Genomic DNA, 14096 nt, shown 5'->3' with positions numbered 1-14096 from the left:
TTTAGTTCTCTTACTGCACATGGTGGTTCAAATTTCTGGTGGCCACTTCAAGCTTCCAGAACTTGAACCTAGCAGGGCTGTGGCAGTAGCCTTGCTCTTTACTTTCCATTTGTGGTCTTTTTTAAGTCCAGTGAGAAAAAATAATCTTATTTTTAGGCACAGATATGTCTTACTGGCTTTCCATTTTTATATTTTATTCCTCACTGCTTTGTGTCTGGAACAGATTGTTTCTATTAAGTATTAATTCACTGTACAATATCAAACAGAAATTACACCCCTTCTTAAGATATGTAATTTTATGAAGCACACCATGTTTTGACATTCCATAGATAATTAGCGCCAAACACATAAATCAGTCATTTCTTTAGCAATATTTTTAAACATGTATTTTCTTTTTAAAAACATTTATTTATGTATTTTTATCAAAGTATAGTTGATTTACAATGTTGTATTAGTTTCAGGTGTCCAGCAAAGTGATTCAGTTATACATACATATATGTTTTTTCAGATTCTTTTCCCTTATAGGTTATTACAAAATATTGAGTATGTTTCCCTGTGCTATACAGTAGGTCCTTGTTGTTTATCTATTTTATATATAGTAGTGTGTATATGTTAATCCCAAACTCCTAACTTATCCTCACTTTCTCCTTTGGTTACCGTAAGTTTGTTTTCTATGTCTGTGGGTCTGTTTCTGTTTTGTTTATAAGTTCATTTGTATCATTTATTTTTAGATTCCACATAGCAATGTCATATGGTATTTGTCTTTCTCTGTTTGACTTACTTCACTTAGTATGATAATCTCTAGGTCCAACCATGTTGCTGCAAATGGCATTATTTCATTCTTTTTTTATAGCTGAGTAATATTCCATTGTATAAATATACAACATCTTCTTTATCCATTCATCTCTTGATGGACATTTAGGTTGCTTCCATGTCTTGGCTATTGAAAACAGTATTGTAGCAAACACTGTGGGCACATATCTTTTGGAATTACGGTTTTCTCCAGATATATGCCCAGGAGTGGGATTGTAGGTTCATATGGTAGCTCTATTTTTAGTTTTTTAAGGAACCTCCATACTATTTTCCATGGTGGCTGTACCAATTTACCAACAGTCTTCTGAAAGATGTTACTAGTATTTCTTAGGTCACTTCCGTATGTATTATGTACAATGAATCCATTTTTAAACACTTATCATGACTCAAATATGGTTCTCTCCTCAAAGAACTTAGGCTGTTGTTGAAAAAGAGAATTGAAAAGAATTAGAACAGTATGTTATTAAAAGAAAAAAGAAAACAGGTAAAATTAACATCCTTAAAGAACAGAAGATGCACCTGGTCTTCCAAGGCTGGAGAAAAGGCAGTGAGGGCAGGTACAGTTGTAGAGGATGGCAATTTAAATTAATTCAATTTAACAGCCATGATTGTTTCAGTGAATGTAGAAGGTAACCAGTTGTAAGAGATGAGGCAGCATGGAGAATTTGTGGAGATTATAAAAGTTTTATCTAGAGACATAAAATGTATGTGTTAAAAATTATTTTTTAAAGTTCAGGGCCGACTGGCTAATGATACTTGAAATCAATTGCTTGAGAGGTGTTCACAACTAATAAATATCAAAGAATTGGTGATTGGACTGCCTTCAGTCTCCAGGATTGTATGCAGTTCTGTAACATCATCCAGAAGCCCAGATTTAGGAGCAAGGGAAATAGAATCATATAAATTAGAAAGTGTAGCATTTTGTGAGACAAAAAGGCAAAAAAATTAGGACATAGAATGTTAAGAGTGACTGTGGTGTTGCATTTTATTGACTAGGGGAGGTGAGGAAGAAGAAGAAGAGATTGTTAGTCACTTCCATTTCTGTTTCCTATGCTTGATTTTGAGTACTTTGAGATCAGAGTTATATTTCTTTTTGCTAGGTATCCACAGCACTTTCTCTGACATACAGTAGGATTCAATAAGTGGTTATTGACTTGAATTTAATTTGTACAAAGATACTTTGGTTCAAAAATTGGCAAATGAAAACTTCCACAATTCATAAAAAGTGTCTCTTTGAACACTGAAAGTGAATTTAAACCCCAGTATCCACATAATCTTTCATAACCAGGTATTTGTGAGACAGTGGAAATTGCTTTCTGAAATAAGTCACAATGATGTCTATTTCCAGGCAGAAATCCACTGACAGTCTAGAATTTCTTACCTGGATCTCTCCAAAACCATGCATGTTTAAACTGTTTTTGGAAGTTTTTGAATAAAGTCGTCAAAAGTAGAAAGACTAACATACAAAAGAATGACATGATACATTATGTTAATCTTTTTCATGTGTGAAACGTAATGGAGGTAGAAAGAAAGAATAGTCACTGATAATATTTAACAAAAACCAAGTGAGAAACCTTAGTGTGGGTACATTTAAAATTCCTAAATATGAAAGCAAAGTAATAACCCATCATGAAGTTAATGTCTTCTTTGTTCTGCTTCTGCTTTCAAATACAGCATGTGACGTTGTTCTGCAATAATAGGAGACTTAAAAGAAATAGTACTTGAAGCAGAGCTTTCAAATTTGCCCATTGAAGAGAGCTATGTGTTTGCTATGTTTTTTGGGTTTTTTTCTGGGTGTATTTTAGTGGCATTTTACAATACAGTTAAAGGTAATGTTCCCCTAATATATAAAAAATAAATAGATCTATCAAAAGGCAACTTTTTTATATCATTAATATTTTGTAACAAAATAACTGAATTATATTGCTGTATTCTATTTTATTCTAGTAATTATAATGTTAAATTAATACAAGTTTATTCTCTATCTGATTAACTTTAAAAGCTCAAATTTATTATAAGAATTCTAAAATTGTATGTTGTCAAGGAGAGGTAGATTTCTACAATCAGGGTGAAAATGTTCTGAGAAATTAGAGTATATTTTTCTCTCCAAAATATCTTTTTATTTCTCTAGTATCAAATTTGGTTTTGTTTCAAAATGTTCTTTGTAGGAAATTTACAAGAAATCAGGAACGTATTCATTATATACATTTTATTTAAATATAGATTATATAGAGTCATTAGGTATTAAAGATAAGAGTTCTTAAAGATCATCTAGAAAAATTCCTTCACAGCTAATGAAACTGTGGCTCAGAGTGATAAAACATTGGAAATACATTGATGTATTTTTAAAATATTTGAAATTTCTGCCTATTTATCCAAATAGCAGTTGATGTAAATTAGTTTCTGAGACAAAAAATGGTTCTAAAGAACAAAACATACATAAATTGAAAAATTAATGAATACAAAATAAATAATGAACTTCTATCAGTGAAGAAATAATATTGCTTTGAATCTGACCAATTTGATATTCTGCTTTAATAATATTTCCAATGAGTTAAGTCTGTTTCAAAATGTTAATTTGAATTCTGAATAATTCTATCAAGCATTACCAGATTAGCACTTTCATTTTGTAAAACTTCTTTCTAACTTAATTGGGGAAGGTGGTATGGTTTTAAGCATTGTTTTATCCCGTAGCTGACATGTGATTTTCAGGAAGTCACTTAATTTGTTTAAGTCTCAATCTTTAATTCTGTAAAGGAATGTATCTCATTTCTTTGGGGAGATTACCAGTCATGTCGATAACAGCTTCTTCCTCTGCCTTCCCTTGTTTCCCCAGTTCATTCATACTGGTGGGATTTTTAAATTTTAATTTTATAGAGAGAATGTTGTCAAGAGGGGGGTTCATGGGGAGAAGAGGAAGACACCATGTGTATATAATAGAGTACCTACCCACCAGCAGGTTCCTTATACTGGTTTTTGAACCAGGGAATGTAGGGATTAGGTATGTTTAGAGACAGAGCTAATAGAGCATTCAAAATTTTTGTTATAACTGGGCACAGCAAAGCTTGGGGCCAATGGTGACAATAGACACAGAAGAGATCCTCCCCCCTCTACTTTTACATGCACACCAGCACTATTTTGGTACCGGGAAGAATAGAAAGTTGGGGACCAACAACGGCAGCTGAGATGTCAGAATTCTTCTGATGGGCTCTGATGCTAATGAAACTTCTTTAGCAAGCATCTCAGGCAGCAGATACGTGTCGGCGAGACCAGAGAAGGATGAAGCACAATAGGGCAAAATCTGAGTTGTGACATTAGGCACCAAACCGATTTGTAGATCCGTGTGTGACATCTGTTGTGGATGTCCAGAAGTAATTCTGAATCCTCAAATCCAGAAGAATCTCTCTGCTTCGGGTCCTGATTGCATGTATGGTCAGAAGTCTGCCTTTCAGTACATCATATATGCTAATATCCTCCATTTAACAAGAACGTTAGCATCTGGAAGGCAGATTAGTTTCTTAAACTTTTATGTCCCTTAATATCTAGGAAAAGGGGAAACAAAAGTTATATAACTGATATATAAGTATGGATATATTTTAAGGTGGCAACAGTGAGTTAATTTATTTTCACGGAAGTGATACTGTGGCAAACACCATACAGTATACATTAGGTTATGATTATTTTATTAACCTGATGCGAAGTTTCAAGGAGGGGAATATAGGAAGGTGTTTGTGAAGAGAACAATAACATTGGTGCCTCAATGTAAAATCTAAAAATAATTACATACCTGCCTCAATCTGGCTGAGAATGTACATTCCTCCTGAATTTATCTTGGCAATAGTGTGAGAAAAAGACCCTGAAAGACAGATGTTTGAGGTGGAAATGGAAATACTTCTGGATTAAGAGAGAGATGTTTTAGTCACAATTTTAGCTGTGCCTTTATTGTTCTCAGATCCTTGATAAATTGCTTTCCCTCATCATGTAAGATTTTCTTTGTTTGCGTTTATAATTCATTCTTAATTTGAATAATGGTTAGCTATGGCATAAGTCATGGGCAGTGGTTGATAGGCCAAAAAGGCTTCAGGGCACTTATTTTGACTGTGGTCTGAACTTTCAGCTTGATATTAGACTAACTCAGAAAACACTCTGTTTCTCCAATTGCAGAGTGACAAAATTATGTCAAGGAGATGTGATTAAAAATGGTAACATAACCAAAAATAGTAGACAGAGGATAAAAGTACATTTGGAAAATCTTTGTGCTCTTATGGACAACAAAAAAAGATTGACTCCTTACTTTTGATGTTTTTCTGAATTAAAAATTAGAAAAAGCAAAATGGACTGATATGGTACAATACTTCCACACTGCTCCTTGTCAGATATTTGGAATTATAATTATGTGTTAGTATACCTTTCTATATCTCCAGGTTTTGAAAATATGAATATAAAGCATACTTGCATATATGGGTTAGTTTAGATATACTTCTTGACTACTTATCCCAATACTTTTTAGAAAGTGAAGAGGAATAATGTCAGTCAAGTTTACAGTTGCTTCCTCAGTGCCTAGAATTGTGCTTGGCTTTGAGTAATAGTTTAGAAAGAATGAGTAAATGTTTAAAGGCAGAAGGATGAGCAGGCTCATATATGGTAGTCATTCATTATATCTAACAACAGAAGGCGTCTTTCTAAAGCTTAACCAAGTTATAGTGTCCCTAACCCAATATATTTTTTAAAAAAATAATTATCATTAGTTAACATTCATGATAAATTTTGAGCCTATTTTAATGCTGAAGTAAACAATAGAACCATTCTATTTAAAGGAACCTGAGGTCATCTAGTCTCACCACATCATTCTGTAGCTTAAGCTGGAGGCCAGCACCATATGTGACTTATCTGTAATCATCCAGCTAATTGCAGAGAATGGGGACTCTTGTCCTCTTCCTCTTTCCCACTCCAGTGTTCCTTTCACTAACCAACACTATAGACAAGCTAGAAAGCTCTCATTTTTCCTCTAATTCTAGCTTATTGCCTGTTGTCCTATTCATTTTTCCACATAAGCCAGAATTACTCAAATGTTTTTTTAAATGGTCTTCTACTAATGGGCGTCTAACTAAAGGCAGTTTGGCTAAAGTAGTTCTTGTAGGCAATCTTAAGTCAAATGCACATAGCTAACATTTTTATTATTGAGCACTTACTGTAGGCAGACCCACTCTGAGGGACATAACACTACCCTTTTCTTTGACTTATTCTTCATTCTAACCCTATGAAGTTAGTTCTGTATCATCATCAATATTTTTCCTAAAAGAAATTCAGAGTGGCTGAGGGAAAGTTAAGTGGCTTGTCTGAAGTCACTGTTAGTAAATGGGAGGACTAGGATATGGTTAGTAGAGCCAGTTACTTCCAGGAGCGTTTGAGAAGTTTCCTTTGTGTACCTAGCTTGGTCATCAAGCCACAGGCCAGATGTTTCACACCCTGAATGGATCTCAACCAGTTCCTTTAACTCTGTTCCAGCCCAGCCCTACACAGGATGCTTGGGTGGCAGCTAATGCCGTATTATTGAGACCTATTTTGCAATAATATGTAACTTTTACACAGTTTGAACACAGTAAGTGTTGTAGAATATCACATTTTAAGGTAAATTCATGAATTTTTATTATTTCAAACAGAATTCGCCCACCTGGTTCAATGTAAAGGAAATTTAAAACACTTTATAAACTGGTTATTGACTTCTTGGACTGCTCAGAGCTCTTACAAAACACCATTTAAATAAACTAAGTGTATATATTACTGGAAACATATGAATTAAATTTCCCTTGAAATGCACTGGGTTTAAAAATTGGGAGGAAGAGCGCTTGGCCAAGGCATTTTATGTTTTGCCAAACCCCAAATGTTTGAAAAAATAGTTTTAAAACATTTTATTGAATCAAAATGCTACTGAGTGTACACATTCCTTAAAAATCTATGTTTACTTATTGAATCATAAGCCATATTACATTGGTACAAATTAAGTGATTATGGGGCAATGTGTCAAACTATTCAGAACATTAATGTAAAGTGTTTGATAATTTAGCAGCGGTCAAAGATTGACAAAGCTATACAAAGTGTCCTCTGCTCAACCTAACAGCTATAGAACAGCACAGCCACAGAATTATTTTCCAGAGAAGTAGCATAGATAGTCATTTTAGAGAACAAAAACATGTTCTCAAACTTAATGACTCTAATAATTATGAAAAGAACTTTAATTGACTAAAGGGGAAAGGAAACAATTTTAAGAATGACCTGGTCACAGCAAAACATTGATCACTGTGTGTGTGTGTGTGTGTGTGCAATTTACCCAAATTGGAACCAAACACATTTTTTGTATAAATAATCAACAGATTTCAAATTCCTTCAGTGTGTAAGTCTCAATTTTATATGAACCCTAATGGGAAAATATTTACAAAACTAACTTCTGTAACAGTGGGTGGGCATGACCTACCCAACTCACTCTTGCTGGGTGATCCATTAGCACATCAGTCCTTTGAATCTGAATGGATTTATGGTCTTCTGTCCACTTTTAAAATAGAATTACCCCAGAGTGTTAGATCATTGTTATCTAGGTCCTTAGCAAGAATTGTTTGAAATTATTGGTGGTTGGATTGACAGCTAGCTAGCTGGAAACAAGGCTTTGTGGGAATAGGCTTTAGCCCAAGAGTCAGATGGGAAATGTCTGAGACATCTAAAACTGCAAGTATTAACCGTCTGCAGTATGAGAAAACTTGCCTGGCTCTTTTAGTCAGAAATCCATCAAAAAGTTCTCCATGTGCTACTCTTGGCTCTTTCTGGGACACAGTACTTTCCCATGACTGCATCAGGGTACACACTACAATGTTCTTTTCCCAACACTGATCTTAGCCAGCAACTTCATTCTTCTTTCACTTTTCAGATTACATTTTGCCTACCAAGTAAATAGTTGGATGACTGACTCTCTCTTAAGTAGGTCCTCAGTTATCTTCCATTTTAGCTTCTTTTTTGTTTCCTTTATAGCATTTACTAGAATTTTGAATTATTATATTTATTACTTAAGAATTTTAAATTTACCTCCCTCACCAGAGGAGTTCTATGGAGAGAGGTAATGTCTGTCAAGTTCACAGTTGACTCCCTAATACCTAGCATTGGGCTTGGCATTGAACAAATACTTTTGAATGAATAAGTGTTTGATGGCAGAAAGATGAACAACAGGCTCATATGTGATATATTCATTGTATTTAGCAATATCAGTCATTTGCTAAAATTGAAGCAAATTATGGTGTTACTGCAATGCAAGAAATTAGCAAATTAACTTTGAATGAACTGAGCCAATGGCTGCTGATATGATACTGTATTCTATTTCTTCACTCAAGGTATGAGCTTAATAAAGCTATCTCCTAGAAGGAGTTTCAAGAAGGCTGGGAGATTTCCTAATAAGGAAAGCTAAAATGAGAGACGAGACTGAGTAGGGCAGCGGGGGAGTGTGGGGGAAATGCTTCCTCTAAAGTTTTCTGAGTATTCGTCTACTTTTGAAAACATTAATATATGTCCTTTATGAGCTGAAATCAGCTCATTTTCCAGGCAAAGATTTCATAGAAAATGGTGGCCAAAAATAAGTGAGATTTGATGGAGCCTTCTTGCCATGAGAACAAGCTCTGATTATTCTCTCGACATAAGGTCTATTTGGACATTCAACTGAAAAATAAATTCTGAGTGTTTTTTCTCTAATTGCCATAGTCAAGATCTGTCTTCTAACTTTTTCTCCTATATCTCACCACAATTATATACTAGTGTCTGATTTCCTCTCTTCCTGTCTTACAAATATTGTTTTAGCATCTATTATGTACCTGGAAATTGGGAGTATGGTAAAAAACAAGATGTGTTCCCTTTTCTCAAGGAGTATATACCCTTTCCTATGGACCTCCACAACCTACCAACATATTCATGGGTTGGAAAATTAGAGTCAGCCTGGTTTTTTTTTTTTAATAATTTCACTGGTTTTGAGATTGGTCCTTGTACTTCTTACATTGAAAGGGCTAGACGCAAAGAAAGAATCAGGAAGACTGCCAAATTCGTGCATAGTGTTCTGTGTCATTTTTCTGTTGCCATAAAAGGAAAAACATAGCCCCAGTGGGTGATAAGCAAGAGTGCAGCAAGGACATGTCAGTGACTATGTGAGGTGTTAGGAGGTGCCTCTAAGAACAAGTTGGCAAGGAATCCAGAGTCCTCTCCAGACTTGGCAGTTAGATTGCCAGCACTGCCTTGAGTTTTCTAACTAGCATTTCTATCCCTCTCATGTTTCTATCCTCAGTTTTTTCCTAACTTATGATTCTTAGAATCCATTTGTCATATTTGAGTTAGAAATTCAAATTTTGATCATTTTCTAATAGAAAATGTTACAATGTCAGATTGAACTGAAACTGGCTCTTAGATTCTCCATAGATCATCATACAGTACCCCTGGTATATGTTTTGAGATGCCTGAAATCACATAAGCAATTGCAAGAAGAGGCCAAAAGTGTACGGAAGAGGCAAGAACTCTTAGTGCCTTCTCTTTATAGCAGTTGTAGTGAAAGCTAAAAATCAGTTAAGATGGAAAATGTTGGTTTGGCCCATAAGAATGCCTTTATATCAGGAGTTTACTAGATGTTTAATACTTTTGATTGGTATCCAATTTATAGACTATAGTAGGTCAACAGTAACATTGGAGTTGGCAAATATCATCAAAATGACAGGGGTGGTATATATTATAAACACTTTTTCGGTATAAGTGAGATGGATGTGTTAAAAAATAAAATATTTGCCAATCGGTTCTTTGTAAAGTCTTACAGTCATTCTGCATCTTGCAAATATATATATTTTTGCCACTATTTTTCTCATTGGTCACATGAACTTGCTGAAATTTAAGCTCATTATAGCAATAAAAGCCTATTTTACTTGCTTATTAGTCTTGTTACTAGTCTAAATTCCTTTCCTTCCCCCCTGAAATGGAAGAATTTAACCATTTCTAAAAATATAATATAAGGGACTAATAGAATGGGAATTTGCTACGGTATGCCTGACAGGTCCACATGTATGTATTAAGTTTTTATTCCAATTAATTTAAGTGTATTTTATCAATGTACAGTATTGAGAGGGAAACCACCTCTCTCCTCCACTCAGAGAAGAGCTTAGCAATACTTGGCCTCTTTCCCCATTACTCACATGCTCATCTCTATAAACACAGGATGAATTATCTGCTAAATTTTGTTGTAGGAATTATATATATTCAATCCCTCTCCCTTTCCCCTCTCTATTTTTGTGCCAGCCTCAAAAATCACAAATTTTTGTGCCTTTAGTATGAAGCTTGCCAGGGGAAGCTTTGAATTATTCCGATCTATTCAAGTATGTTTAATAATAGTTTGAAGTACTAGCAGGCCCTCTATGCTGAAGATTTAAAGCGAATTCTCTAAACAGGCTTACTGTGATTAAAAGCTGATATTTTCATCTCAATGTCTTTGACTCTTATGCTTTATATCGTAATCAATTCCCAACCCAAGAGAGGAAGAAAAAGATGTTATTTATTCAAACTTAAAAACCCCAACACAAAGAAATAGATTTCAGTTTTACTTTTCATTTACAATACTATGGTGAATATTTCACATATTCACCTAATGCACATGTGGAAACACTAAAATGTGTGTGTGTACATACACAGGCAGCCACACACTTAGGAATCCACATAAAAAGTTTCTATGAGATAATATTTTTCCATATTGAAGAAAGTCTCAGTTGAACAATAAGTTACAAGTTTCTGTTCTGATTGAAACTAGATTTCCATAGATTTCAGTTATATATAACTTAAAGGTGACTTTATTTTCCTTCTGCCTGGAATGTTTGAGATACTTTCATAGCAAAGATTCCATGTATTTAAACTGTACTTATGTTAAGAAGATGAGATAAAAGAACTTAGGTGAAAATATACTTAAGAAGAACTTCAAAGAGAAAATTGATCCTTCAGTATAATCTTCATCTTTGTAAACGGTTTTAACTAAATTTACTTAAATTATTTTACTTAACCTAATTAATATCTGTCTCTGGTTTTCAAGAGATAACATTATATTAAAACTGTGTATACTAATTCACAAATATTTTTCAAAGATAAATCTGTGTTTACATAAAGCAATTGTTTTGAAATTCTTAAACCTTAAAGACCTGTATTCTTAATTCTCCCTCACAATATTTTTTCACTGAAATCAGTTTATTAATGCTTAGATGCTGAAGAGTTGATAGAATTTATCAATTAATTGCCCAACAGAACACTTTTACATTAAAAAAAATGGCGAAAATTACATTAATAGGTTAAGTTGGAAGCAAACATAAATATGGATTTATAATAAATAAAATGGACATTTCAGGTTTCAATTTATTTTATTTTTAGCAGCATTTGCCTTATTAAATATTCTCTCTCATTTGGATTCCTCTTCACCTGCACTGGTGGAATTATTCCTCCTACATCTCTGGTGTCTCCTAGGTCGTCTGCTTTGTAGACTCATTGTCTGCTACTTGGTCGTTAAAGTTGGACTTCCTTAAGGGTTAGTCCTAAGTCTCCATTCTCCTCACTTCACATTCTTTCTTAACCATATGCACGTTTTCTCATGAACTTCTCTAGCTGAGGAAGATTGCTTTGTATTTCCAGCCCTAATCCTTCCTCTCAGCATGGATGGATATAGTCACCCCTTATTTGGCATTACTGCCCAGTTATTTAAAGTAACCTCACACCTCATTCTCTTTCACTTTTCCCCTGAGCATCCCCACTATTCCTCCAGTTTCACATATCAGAAAGTGAGTCATCATTGACAACTTACTCTTCCTTATTCTCTGTATCCAATCTTTTATAAATCTTATCAAATGTGTCTTTCAAATCTCTTTCACCCATTCACCTTTTCATTGTGACCATTCTAGTCCAAATTCCCATTATTTTAGGCATTAATAATGGTGATTTAATGTGATATTAATATTAATTATTAATATCTATTTTAAATATATATAAGTTAATTTCAGTAAAATATAAAGAGAAAGCTACACAGAAGACAGACAATTTTGGTCATGTAATATTATGTCATTAATATGATTTTAGTCAGGAAACTGGGGAGTACTAGTTGATTCATTTCTCAAGAGTAAGGATTACTATGTACCATAAGTAATCCATAAATCATTTATTGTTCTGGTGACTTCTTAGGCCAATATCCTATAATAAGTTTACCTAGATGAAGATCTTTGGTTATATTTAAAGTGTAGTATATATTTCACTAAAGACCTTAATTATTATATTTTATTTATTATTATTAGACTTTCTTCTCTCCGTGTATCCATGGCATTTCTTGGAGGATTTTGTGACTTACCAACAGTGTGTTCAGGAGAGATCACAGAGGGATGTGTTAAGTAGTGAAAAAGAGCTTTGCATTTGAATTAGACCAGAATTTAAATCCTAACTTTGGTCACTTAAGTTTGTAGAAACTTGCATGCTTTCTTTAATTTCCAGCTCAATTTCCCCATCTGTAAAAGGGGGACAATAATACTTTCTCTTGGCTTATGAGGAATATCAACTAAGATACAATTCATGAAACACATTATGGGGCTTACATCATGATCTCATATGTTCTTGAACAAAACTAAAACTATATGTTATGGGAAATATTTTAATTTTCTTTAGTTGTACTTTACATAAAGATTAGAACCTAAATTTAGCCCTAAATAATCTGAATTCCATGAATAAAAGTATTTGGTGTGTGGTTTACTTCATTAATATATGCTTATTAACTTATTGGATATGATCCTTTAATTTTAAGTTACTTTAAATTCTTCATGGGAGCTATGTAGTACATACGTTGTAAACTAATGAATTAGATAAAATCTTGCATCTGTGTTTTGCATGATTCCTAGTCTGTCATACCCATGTAATAAGTTACCTTAGAAAGTGCAACTCATGTAATGCATGCTTATCATTACAAACCAATAGTAAAAGACCAATTATGTAATTTTTTGCTAAATCTTTATCACCTGAATTTTGAATCTGGAAATTTAAACCTGAAAAGACCAATTAAATATAATTCGCCTGTTCAGATGGAAAATTCATGCAATTGTTCTGCTTACTTTTTTCTAAGTAGACAGTTTCGTGCCCAATTTTCTCCATTCAATGCATTTTACACAGAGCATATGGAATAGCTTTTTTACATCTTCCATCAAGCATGTGGAGGTTGGTGAGAAAATAGATCATAAGAAAACATTAAAAAAATACATGAAATACATTCAAGATGTATAAGGAAAACCAAATGCAGATTTTTCATGGCCTGGCATATTTAGGAGTGAGAAAAGCACTGGATTCAAAGCCTTGATTTCACTTTTGCTCAAACTACTAAATATGAGTAAATAGAAAAAGAAATATTTTTTTTCTATAATTTTCATGAGGTAAGAAAAAATAATCCAATTAAGATTTGAGTTAGGTTACTGATTATATCTATATTTCAAGAGTCTAATAATATTTATTTACATCAAGCAGAAGAAGCAAATCTAGTTCCTTTGGAGCAACACCTGTATAATAATCACATATCATTAGAGATTAGAAATGATAGAACTTAGGAAACAAATAATAAAACTAGAAGCAGAGAAAATGCAGGGGAAATTTTTGAAAGTATTTCATGTTCCTTTAGCATGGTTTCTGAACATGCTAAATAATGTTTAGTTGTAAACTTTTGTAAAAATAAATAGGATATTGATCTCTGTAACTTCTTAAGTTCAAAGTTCTATGCTAATAACTTTATGTACTTTTTATCATTTAACTCTTATAGAATAATTATATGGTGGTAACGTACAATTAATAAAATTTCTTTTTCTCCATTCAAAGAGACTGAGGCTTAAAGATAATAAGAATTATGTCTAAGATCACACTTCTATAAATTGGTAGAGTTGGAATTTGATTTCAGTCTTTGGATTTGAGGGTTTAGATTTTAAATCACTAACGTATACTACTTTTTATATAAGAGCATATTGATAACCTGAGAAAAGTTATTATATCTTATTACTTTCACATACAGCAACATATCTGTAATTACGTATACTATATATTGTCTCGTTATAGTTTTAAAATGATCTGTAACTATCTAATCTCAAATGAGTTTTATAGATAATACAATTTAGATTATAAGCTAGATTTGTTTCAGATCAAATAGACAGTAAGTAGCAGAGTTGAAATTTAAGCTTAAACCCTCCGATTGGAATGTCTTGGAATGGGTTGTT

This window comes from Delphinapterus leucas, chromosome 11 (assembly GCF_059928025.1).
Source record: "Delphinapterus leucas isolate spDelLeu-1000000601 "Yukka" chromosome 11, BTC_Dleu_Yukka2, whole genome shotgun sequence".
NCBI lineage: Eukaryota > Metazoa > Chordata > Mammalia > Artiodactyla > Monodontidae > Delphinapterus > Delphinapterus leucas.
Note: the sequence above shows the minus strand (reverse complement) of the source record.